Source organism: Pongo pygmaeus, chromosome 1 (assembly GCF_028885625.2).
Source record: "Pongo pygmaeus isolate AG05252 chromosome 1, NHGRI_mPonPyg2-v2.0_pri, whole genome shotgun sequence".
NCBI classification, from domain to species: domain Eukaryota; kingdom Metazoa; phylum Chordata; class Mammalia; order Primates; family Hominidae; genus Pongo; species Pongo pygmaeus.
In genome coordinates, this window is record NC_072373.2 from 25588969 (window position 1) to 25601567 (window position 12599).

General features: G+C 42.7%; 2 pseudogenes; both read left to right on the forward strand.

Annotated features, from left to right (window-relative positions):
- Positions 1-3888: 3888 nt before the first annotated feature.
- LOC129014350 (actin, cytoplasmic 1-like) lies at positions 3889-5051 on the forward strand (annotated as a pseudogene).
- Positions 5052-11308: 6257 nt separating this feature from the next.
- On the forward strand, positions 11309-12177 carry LOC129014357 (prohibitin 1-like; annotated as a pseudogene).
- Positions 12178-12599: the final 422 nt, after the last annotated feature.

Genomic DNA, 12599 nt, shown 5'->3' on the forward strand with positions numbered 1-12599 from the left:
GCTGTCAATATTAGACAGATCAATGAGACAGAAAATTACAAGGATATTCAGGACTTGAACTCAGCTGCAGACCCAATAGATATCTACAGAACTCTCCACCCCAAATCAACAGAATAAACATTCTACTCAGTGCCACATGGCACTTATTCTTAAACTGGCCACATACTTGGAAGTAAAAGACTCCTCAGCAAATGCAAAAGAATGGAAGTCATAGCAGTTTGCCAGACCGTAGTGCAATCAAATTCGAATTTAGGATTAAGAAACTCACTCAAAACCGCACAACTACATGGAAATTGAACAACGTGCTTCTGAATGGCTTCTGGGTAAATAACGAAATGAAGGAAGAAATAAAGAAGTTCTTTGAGACCAATGAGAACAAAGAGACAATGTACCAGAATCTCTGGGACACAGCTAAAGCAGAGTTTAGAGGGAAATTTACAGCACTAAATGCCCACATTGGGAAGCTGGAAAGATCTGAAATTGACACCCTAACATCACAATTAAAAGAACTAGAGAAGCGGCCAGGCGCTGTGGCTCATACCTGTAATCCCAGCACTTTGGGAGGCTGAGGCGGGTGGATCATGAGGTCAGGAATTCAAGGCCAGCCTGGCCAACATGGTGAAATCCTGTCTCTACTAAAAATATAAAAATTAGTTGGATGTGATGGTGGGTGACTGCAGTCCCAGCTATTCGGGAGGCTGAGGCAGGAGAATAGCTTGAACCTGGGAGGCGGAGGTTGCAGTGAGCCGAGATCCCACCATTGCACTCCAGCCTAGGACAGAGTGATACTTTGTCTAAAAAAAAAAAAAAAAAAAAGAACTAGAGAAGCAAGAGCAAACAAATTCAAAAGCTAGCAGGAGACAAGAAATAACTAAGATCAGAGCAGAACTGAAGGAGATAGAGACACGAAAAACCCTTCAAAAAATCAATGAATCCAGGAGCTGGTTTTTTGAAAAAATTAACAAAATAGATAGACCGCTAGCTACACTAGTAAAGAAGAAAAGAGAGAAGAATCAAATAGACATAACAAAAAATGATAAAGGGCATATCACCACTGATCCCACAGAAATACAAACCACCATCAGAGAATACTATAAACACCTCTATGCAAATAAACTAGAAAATCTAGAAGAAATAGATAAATTGCTGAACACATACACCCTCCCAAGACTAAACCAGGAAGAAGCTGAATCCCTGAATAGACCAATAACAAGTTCTGAAATTGAGAAAGAAATTAATAGCCTACCAACCAAAAAAAGCCCAGGACCAGAAGGATTCATAGCCGAATTCTACCAGAGGTACAAAGAGGAGCTGGTACCATTCCTTCTGAAACTATTCCAAACAATAGAAAAAGAAGGACTCCTCCCTGATTCACTTTATGAGGCCAGCATCATCCTGATACCAAAACCTGGCAGAGACACACCAAAAAAACTCCACAAAATTTCAGGCCAATATCCCTGATGAACATCAATGTGAAAACCCTCAATAAAATACTGGCAAACCAAATCCAGCAGCACATCCAGAGCTTATCCACCATGATCAAGTCGGCTTCATCCCTGGGATGCAAGGCTGGTTCAACATATGCAAATCAATAAACGTAATCCATCACATAAACAGAACCAATGACGAAAACCACATGATTATCTCAATAGATGCAGAAAAGGCCTTCAATAAAATTCAACATGCCTTCATGCAAAAAACTCTCAATAAACTAGGTATTGATGGAACATATCTCAAAATAATAAGAGCTATTTATAACAAACCCATAGCCAATATCATACTGAGTGGGCAAAAGCTGGAAGCTTTCCCTTTGAAAACTGGCACAAGACAAAGATGCCCTCTCTCACCACACCTATTCAGCATAGTATTAGAAGTTCTGGCCAGGGCAATCAGGCAAGATAAATAAATAAGGGGTATTCAAATAGGAAGAAACGAAGTCAAATTGTCTCTGTTTGCAGATGGCATAATTGTATATTTAGAAACCCCATTGTCTCAGTCCAAAAACTCCTTAAGCTGATAAGCAACTTCGGCAAAGTCTTAGGATACAAAATCAATGTGCAAAAATCACAAGCATTCCTATATACTAATAATAGACAAGCAGAGAGCCAAATCACGAGTGAACTCCCATTCACAATTGCTACAAAGGAATAAAATACCTAGGAATACAACTTACAAGGGATGTGAAGGACCTCTTCAAGGAGAACTGCAAACCACTGCTCAAGGAAATAAGAGAGGACAAAAACAAATGGAAAAAAAATTCCACGCTCATGGATAGGAAGAATCAATATTGTGAAAATGGTCATACTACCCAAAGTAATTTATAGATTCAATGCTATTCCTATCAAGCCACCATTGACTTTCTTCACAGAATTAGAAAAGAAACTACTTTAAATTTCATATGGAACAAAAAAAGGGCCCATATAGCCAAGACAATCCTAAGCAAAAAGAGCAAAGCTGGAGGCATCATGCTACCTGACTTCAAACTATACTACAAGGCTACAGTAACCAAAACAGCATGGTACTAGTACCAAAACAGATATATGGACTAATGGAACAGAACCAAGACCCCAGAAATAACAGCACACATCTATAACCATCTGCTCTTTGATAAACCTGGCAAAAACAAGCAATGGGGAAAAGATTCACTATTTCATAAATGGTACTGGGAAAACTGGCTAGCCATATGCAGAAAACAGAAACTGGACCCCTTCCTTACACCTTATACAAAAATTAACTCAAGATGGATTAAAGACTTAAATGTAAAACCTGAAACCATAAAAAACCCTAGAAGAAAACCTAGGCAATACCGTTCAGGACATAGGCACGGGCAAAGACTTCGTGACTAAAACACCAAAAGCAATTGCAACAAAAGCCAAAATTGACAAATGGGATCTAGTTGAACTAAAGAGCCTCTGGACAGCAAAAGAAAGTATCATCAGAGTGAACAGGCAACCTACAGAGTGGGAGAAAATTTTTGCAATCTACCCATCTGACAAAGGTCTAATATCCAGAATCTACAAGGGACTTAAACAAATTTACAAGAAAAAAACAAACAACCACATCGAAAAGTGGGCGAAGAATATGAACAGACACTTCTCAAAAGAAGACATTTATGCAGCCAGCAAACATATGAAAAAAAGCTCATCATCACTGATCATTAGAGAAATGCCAGTCAAAACCACAATGAGATGCCATCTCATGCCAGTTAGAATGGCAATTCTATGTCAGGAAACAACAGATGTTGGCAAGGCTGTGGAGAAATAGGAACACTTTTACACTGTTGGTGGGAATGTAAATTAGTTCAACCATTGTAGAAGACAGTGTGGCAATTCCTCAAGGATCTAGAACCAGAAATACCATTTGACCCAGCAATCCCATTATTGGGTATATACCCAAAGCATTATAACATTCTACTGTAACGTCACATGCACATGTATGTTTACTGCAGCACTATTTACTAAAGCAAAGACTTGGAACCAACCCAAATGCCCAGCAATGTCAGACTGGATAAAGAAAATGTGGCACATATACACCATGGAATACTATGCAGCCTTAAAAAAGAATGAGTTCATGTCCTTTGCAGGGACATGGATGAAGCTGGAAACCATCATTCTCAGCAAACTAACACAGGAACAGAAAACTAAACACCATATGTTCTCACTCATAAGTGGGAGTTGAATAATGACAACACATGGACACAGAGAGGGGAACATCACATCCCGGGGCCTTTCCAGGGCGGGGGTGAAGGGGAGGGAGAGCATTAGGACAAATACCTAATGCATGCGGGGCTTAAAACCTAGATGATGGACCGCCAAGACCACGTCTGCCTGGTGAGCACAGAGCCTTGCCCTCGCTGCTCTGCCGCCTGTCCACACCCGCTGCCAGCTCACCATGGATGATGATATCGCGGCGCTTGTCATTGACAACAGCTCCGGCGTGTGCAAGGCTGGCTTCACAGGTGATGATGCCCCCTGGGCCGTCTTCTCTTCCATGGTGGGGCGCCCCAGGCACCAGGGCATGATGGTGAGCATGGGTCAGAGGATTCCTGTGTGGGTGACGAGGCCCAGAGCAAGAGAGGCATCCTGACCCTGAAGTACCCCATCGAGCATGGTGTCGTCACCAACTGGGACAACATGGAGAAGATCTGGCACCACACCTTCTACAATGAGCTGTGTGTGGCTCCTGAGCAGCACCCCGTGCTGCTGACCAAGGCCCCCTGAACCCCAAGGCCAACTGCGAGAAGATGACCCAGATCATGTTTGAGACCTTTAACACCCCAGCCGTGTACGTGGCCATCCAGGCTGTGCTGTCCCTGTTCGCCTCTGGCCATACCACTGGCATCGTGATGGACTCCGGTGATGGGGTCACCCACACTGTGCCCTTCTATGGGGAGTATGCCCTCCCCCACGGCATCCTGTGTCTAGACCTGGCTGGCCGGGACCTGACTGACTACCTCATGAAGATCCTCACTGAGCGCGGCTACAGCTTCACCACCACGGCTGAGCAGGAAATCATGCGTGACATCAAGGAGAAGCTGTGCTACATTGCCCTGGACTTCGAGCAGGAGATGGCCACGGCGGCCTCCATCTCCTCCCTGGAGAAGAGCTACGAGCTGCCTGATGGCCAGGTCATCATCAACGGCAATGAGCGGTTCTGCTGCCCTGAGGCATTCTTCCAGCCTTCCTTCCTGGGCATGTAATCATGTGGCATCCATGAAACTACCTTCAACTCCATCATGAAGTGTGATGTGGACATCTGCAAAGACTTGCATGCCAACACAGTGCTGTCTGGTGGCACCACCATGTACCCTGGCCTGCATCGCGGACAGGATGCAGAAGGAGATCACTGCCCTGGCCCCCAGCACGATGAAGATCAAGATCATTGCTCCTCCTGAGCGCAAGTACTCCGTGTGGATCGGCACCTCTATCCTGGCCTCTCTGTCCACCTTCCAGCAGATATGGATCAGCAAGCAGGAGTATGACGAGTCCGGCCCCTCCATTGTCCACTGCAAATGCTTCTAGGCGGACTGTGACTTAGTTACATTACACCCTTTCTTGTCAAAACCTAACTTGAGCAGAAAACAGTATGAGATTCACATGGCTTTATTTGTTTTTTTTGTTTTTTTTGTTTTTTTGGCTGGACTCAGGATTTAAAAACTGGAACGGTGAAGGTGACAGCAGTCTGTTGGAGCGAGCATCCCCCAGAGTTCTACAATGTGGCCAAGGACATTGATTGTACGTTGTTCTTTTTTTAAAAATAGTCATTCCAAATATCATGAGATGCATTGTTACAGGAAGTTCCTTGCCCTCCTAAAAGCCACCCCACTTCTCTCTAAGGAGAATGGCCCAGTCCTCTCCCACATCCACACAGGGGAGGTGATAGCATTGCTCTCGTGTAAATTATGTAATGCAAATTTTAAAAAATCTTCGCCTTAACACTTTTTTATTTTGTTTTGTTTTGAATGATCAGCCTTTGTGGCCCCCTTTTTTGTCCCCCAACTTGAGATGTATGAAGGCTTTTGGTCTCCCTGGGAGTGGATGGAGGCAGCCAGGGCTTACCTGTACACTGACTTGAGACCAGTTGAATAAAAATGCACACCTTAAAAAAAAAAACCTAGATGACGGGTTGATTGGTGCAGCAAACCACCATGGCAAATGTATCCCTGTGTAACAAACCTGCATGTTCTGCACATGTATCCAAAAACTTAAAGTAAAATTTAAAAAATTGAAAAATAAATAAATTAATTAAAAAAAAGAAAACGAAAGCAATGCACCTTTGGGAGAAAATGTTCCCAATACACATTTCTGTTAAAGGACATTTTCCCAGAATCTATAAAAAATTCTTACAACTCCATAATAAATAATTCAGTTAAAGATGGGCTTACACTTGAACGGATACTTCACGAAAAAATACAGATGGCCAATAAGCATATGAAAAGATGCTTATCACAAGTTATCAGACAATATCAAGTGTTCTCAAATATGTGGAGCACCGGAACTCTTTTGTACATTGCTAGTGGGAATGTGAAACAGTACAACCGTCTTGGAAAAGTCTGCCAATTTTTAAAATAAAGGTAAACATACACCCACCAATTCTATTACTAGATATGTATCAAAGAAAAGTGAAAACAGGTTGGGTGCAGTGGCTCCCAGCACTTTGGGAGGCCAAGGTGGGTGGATCAAACTCCTGATGTCAGCAGTTTGAAACCAGCCTGGCCAACATGGTGAAACCCCTGACTCTACCAAAAAATACAAAATTAGCTGGGCCCACGCTGGTAGGTGCCTGTAGTCCCAGCTACTGGGGAGGCTGAGGTGGGAGAATAGCTTGAACCTGGGAGGCGGAGGCTGCAGTGAGCTGAGATCATGCCACTGCAGTCCAGCATGGGCGACAGAGTGAGACCCTGTCTCAAAAAAAAAAAAAAAAAAAAAGTGAAAACGTGTTCACAGAAAGGCTTGTACATAAATGTTCGTAGCAGGTTTATTTATTCACAATAGCCAGAGAAATAGGAAATAACCCAAATATCTCTCTGTAGGTGAATGGGTACAAAAATCGTGGTACATATAAATAGTGGAAAGTTATGTAGCAATAATAGAAATAAATTACTGATATATGCAATAACATGAATGAATCTCAAAAGATTATGCTGACTAGTGAAATTTGCTAAGAGAGTAAGTCTTAAATGTTTTCACCACACATACACAAATGGTAATTATGTGAGGTAATGGTTGTGTTAACTAACTTGATCATAGTAATCAGCTTAACATTTATATGTATATCAAAGCATCATGTTGTATACCTTAAACATATATAATTGTATTTGTCAGCTATTCCTCAATAAAGCTTGGGAAGACCCTTACACGCTTAAAAAATGTAACACCATTAAGAGGTAAACAGATGGCAATTCTGCTTTGTACAATACAAGCAAGGTTTGATCTTATTCATATGACTTTTAAAATTGTATATAAAAATGAGACTGAGGCTGGGTGTGGTGGCTCATGCCTGTAATCCCAGCACTTTGGGAGGCTGAGGTGGGCAGATCACCTGAGGTCAGGAGTTCGACACCAGCCTAGCCAACATAGAGAAACCCCATCTCTACTGCAAATACAAAATTAGCCAGGCGTGGTGGTGCATGCCTGTAATCCCAGCTACTCGGGAGGCTGAGGCAGGAGAATTGCTTGAACCCAGGAGGTGGAGGTTGTGGTGAGCCAGGATTGTGCCATTGCACTCCAGCCTGGGCAACAAGAGCGAAACTCCGTCTCACAAAAAAAAAAAAAAAAAAAAAAAAGAGAGAGAGAGACTGAAAATTGAAATCTCTCTTTGAGAAACAGACACTTATCTGTGTAGGGTACAGGAATTTCAAATTATAATTCCCCCCAAAATACAACAATAACAACAAAAACGTTATGCTGAACAAAAGAAGAGCAACACGAAAGAGTACATACTATTTCATTTTATTCATATGACATTCTGGAACATGGAAAACTACTCTCTGGCATCAGAAAGCGGATCTATGGTTGCCAGTGTAGGGAAGACTAATACAAAGGTGTATGAGGATGAAGGAAATGTTATATAGCTTGATCTGTTTGTGTTTGCAAGGGTGTATACATTGGCAAAACTCAAATAACTATACATTTAAGATATGTGCATTACTTTGTATGTAAATTATACCTCAATAAAGTTGATTTAAAAAATGAAGAACACAGGCTTTTGCATTACAGTGACCTGTTACTATTTCTCACTTGTACCCCTTGTATAAGTTACTTATCTAAGTTCGAATTTCTTTATCTGTAAACTGGGAATATTAATAGTATCAATTTCATAGGGTTGTTGTGAGATTTAATAAGATATTATATGTTGTATACTTCCAAGATCTGTCATGGAACTTAAAAATCAAAGGTAGTTCCTATTACTACTACACATGGTTTTTTCTGATCACATCATGAAAGAATGCAGTTGATAATTCAGCCCATTTTTCAGAAGAGCTGCCTTTATAGATCTCAGAGTAGATGTGCACCTTTGCCTACCACCCACAGATCAGGCAGGCAGAACATACAGACCATACTCTGGAAAAGCACCTTCTTTAATGCCTACTATCAGCAGGGAAATTGGGCTAAACTTCCTCTCCCAGCTGAGCTAGAGTATGACAATCTGTGTGCCTGGATACAGGGAGAGGCCCAATCTTTTATTACGAATTGAGATTTCTTTGGAGCAGAGCTACCCAGTTAGCCTGGAGCTACTCCAGGCTGACTCGAGTAAAAATGGGCTCATCTGACCCAGCTAGGTGTCAGAACAACGGGTCTGTCTTAGATTCATCTGTGGTGTTATGTTTCGCTAAGGTTTTCTGCCCTCCTTGTCTATGACAGCTTGCTTAGCAACTTGAGCCTGCTCTGCCCACAATTTGGTTCTCTGCCACTTACCTTATGATTACTATCTCAGTAACAGCTCCTGTCTGAATTTACCACTCACACACCAGTTTAATCACAGCCTGACTAGCCAGCTCTGCACCACCTCCTGCAGAACTTCTTGCCCAGATGGCTGCTGCCTTCTTGCCCAGATGGCTCTTCTCTGGGAGCCACCAGAAGAGTGAACCCTTCAGACTGAATAGCTCTCTGCTGGCACCTGGGAGAAGCAGGAAGAAATTTTTAGATTACGCTTATCTGAATTTCTAATCTGAAGTATCAAAGCTGCATTCCATCACCCCTGCAAGGGATTTCAGTCTAAGATAAGAATTGAGGATGCATAATGGGTGGAGATTAAGACCAGAGTTTAATGAAGCGGGGTTTGATACAGCTCGTGCATGCAATGCCTTATGTGTCTTTGTATCTCCTGTTTTAGAGAAAGCCTTTCTGTTTGCAAGAGCTTCCTCTCTTTCGACTTTTCATTCCATATGTTCCCTTGCCTTTGGATATTGCTCAGGTTAACCTAAAAACACACACAGTGATGACAACGTGTAAAACATCCTATTTGTTTCTTTAGGCAATATTACATAGTGGTTTTCACCTTAGGCAGGCATAGATTTGAATCATCTCTGCTATTTATGAGTTGTGTGATTTGGGGTGAGGCCCTCTGCTCTAGCCATTCTGGCCTTTCTTCTGCCTCTCCAGCATGCCAACCTCACTTTTCCAGGGTTTTTGCATTTGCTCGTCTCTCTGCCTGAGACCCTTTTCATCCAGGACTTCTGAGGATAGTTTGTTCTTGTCACTCAGATCTCTGTTCAAATGTCATCTCTTCAGATAGAACTTTCCTCACCATTATTTCTAAAATGCCCCACCTCGGTCACTATTGCACCATCTTATTTTAGTGTCTTCATAGCATTTATCTTATTTACTTGTTTATCATCTCTCTTCCCCAATTAGAATAAAAACTTCTAAGCTGGGCACAGTGGCTCACGCCTGTAATCCTAGCACTTGGGGAGGCTGAGGTAGGCGGATAGCTTGAGCTCTGGAGTTTGAGACCCACCTGGGCAACGTTGCCATATCTTATCTCTACAAAAAAATACCAAAATATTAGCTGGGCACAGTGCCATGCACTTGTAGTCCCAGCTACTCCGGAGGCTGAGGTGGGAGGATCACATAAACCAGGGGAGGCTGAGGCTGCAGTGAACTGTGATCATGCCACTGCACTCCAGCCTGGATGACAGAGTGAGAGCCCGTCTACAAAAAAAAAAAAAAAAAAAAAAAAAAAAAAGGAATAAAAACATCTAGAGAGCAGGGCAGGGCAGGAGGAACTTATCTGTCTTTTTCACCACGGTATCCCTAAAGTTTAGAATTGTACCCAGCACATACATAGCAGGTTTTTAGAAAGTTATCTATTCAATCAGTCAGTAAGTTAGCATCTCTAAGCTTTAGTTTATCTGTAAAATAGAGATAATAGTACTTTCCCATAGGGTTAATGTAATATGAGGAAATGTTCGTAAAGGGCTGAGCATGATGCCTGACATATAGTAATTGTGCTATAAATGGTAGACATAGTTATTATTCTTTCTGCCTTCATTTCCCCTCTTCTGAGTATATAAGCTCCTCTAGAGCATAGACAATGCCTTATTTGTATATTTCATATTGCTATGGATATAGTCGACAATAAAACTTAGTTTCAATGAAATAAAACTTTTTCCTAGTAAATCAAGGCTTTGAATAAGTGAAATAGAAAAATACACTAACTGAACCAACCAAAGATGGTGAGCTCATCTTTTGGACTCAGTTAATCAGCCCTCCTCCCAGTGAGGGCTTTCATGACTGTCTCATCCTGGGAGGGTCAGGGGATAAGGTGACTATCCCTTGTATGGACTTCAGCCAGAGCATCAGTGCATTTGATTTCACTCATGTGCTCGTAGGTACATTTTCCTCTGCTAGATTGCATGTGCTTTGAATTACTTACCTTTGTATCCCCACTGGCTGGCCCCTTGCCTTCTCTCGTACTCAGTATAGAAGTATTGAAGAATAGAACAGTGGTAAAGGGACAATAGTACAGGGATTAAGAATGTAGACTTTGGACTCAAAGCATCTAGGTTCAAATCCTAGCTTCTAGCTTCTGCCACTTACCAACTGGGAGGCTTCAGACAAGTTACTTCTTTGTGTGCCTCAAGTTCCTCATTCATAAACTGAGGAGGAAAAAAAGTACCAATTTCATGAATATGGCAATGAAAAGATTTTCTGCCTATAGGGTTCTTATAATAATGCTTTTTTTTTTTTTTTTTTTTGAGACAGAGTCTTGACCTGTCGCCCAGGTGATCTCGGCTCACTGCAACCTCCACCTCCCAGGTTCAAGCAATTCTCCTGCCTCAGCCTCCCAAGTAGCTGACACTACAGGTTTGCACCACCATACCTGGCTAATTTTTGCATTTTTAGTAAGATGGAGTTTCACCATGTTGGCCAGGCTGGTCTTGAACTCCTGACCTCACGGGATCCACCCACTGTGGCTTCACAAAGTACTGGGATTACAGGCGTGAGCCACCACGCCTGGCCTAATGCCTTCGATTTTATGTGTACTTCATTTCACATAGATGGGCCCCAGACAGTGACTGGATCATGATAGACATTCAGTCGTGTTTATTGAATTAAATTGAAAACTTTAATGTAAATTGATATTCAGGGGTAAAGAAAAGCATGTTTATTTATTTATTTTTGTAGCTGGGGCTATAGGAGCATGCCACCATGCTGGGCTAAATGCATATTTAAGTGGACAGGGAGAACTTGCCATAGTCGGTTGTTTTGTATAAGCATACTTTGATTACTTTTTTCAAGTTCATATTTATTCTATTAGATGTAGTAAATGTGATGTATGTTTGAAAATAGATTTCAGGGTATGTGTGGTTGGGGAATTCATGTGGAGGTCAGAGTGGAAGCAGATGTGAGAGGGTCCAGCAAAAGAAAACATGGCTGCCAAAGTGTTTGAGTCCATCGGCAAGTTTGGCCTGGCCTTAGCTGTTGCAGGAGGCGTGGTGAACTCTGCTTTATATAATGTGGATGCTGGGCACACAGCTGTCATCTTTGACCGATTCCATGGTGTACAGGACATTGTGGTAGGGGAAGGGACTCACTGTCTCATCCCCTGGATACAGAAACCAATTATCTTTGACTGCCGTTCTCGACCACGTAAAGTGCCGGTCATCACTGGTAGCAAAGATTTACAGAATGTCAACATCACACTGCGTATCCTCTTCTGGGCCATTGCTAGCCAGCTTCCTGGCATCTTCACCAGCATTGGAGAGGACTATGATGAGCGTGTGCTGCTGTCCATCACGACCAACATCCTCAAGTCAGCGGTGGCTCGCTTTGATGCTGGAGAACTAATCACCCAGAGAGAGCTGGTCTCCAGGTAGGTGACCTTACGGAGCGAGCAGCCACCTTTGGGCTCATCCTGGACGACGTGTCCTTGACACATCTGACCTTCGAGAAGGAGTTCACAGAAGCGGTGGAAGCCAAACAGGTGGCTCAGCAGGAAGTAGAGAGGACCAGATTTGTGGTGGAAAAGGCTGAGCAGCAGAAAAAGGTGGCCATCATCTCTGCTGAGGGCGACTCCAAGGCAGCTGAGCTGATTGCCCACTCACTGGCCACCGCAGGGGACGGTCTGATCGAGCAGGACGCTGCGGAAGACATCGCGTACCTGCTCTCACGCTCTTGGCACATCACCTATCTGGCGGCGGGGCAGTCAGTGCTCCTCCAGCTGCCCCAGTGAGGGCCCACACTGCCTCCACTTCCGCGGGCTGACCGGGCCACAGCCCCGGTGATTCTTAACACCGCCTCCCTTCTGCCCCCACCCCAGAAATCACTGTGAAATTTCATGATTGACTTAAAGTGAAGGAAATAAAGGTAAAATCACTTCAGATCTCAAAAAAAAAAAAAAAAGAAAGAAAATAGATTGCAGAAAACAATTACTTTAGGAAAAAATATCTTCAGTGGTTACAGTTTGAGGACTCATCGGTTTGAAGTGAAAATTCTCTCTAAGCAGATACTACTCTCCTTTTTCAGTTTTGTAGTCTCCTAAATTTACCTTCTCTGCTGACCTTTTAAAAGCTTCTTCTGGGCCTTAACTAGAGCAATAAAAATTGAATTTGGCCAAGACTTTTACAAATGTTACTCTTGGGAGTCTCTCTGAAC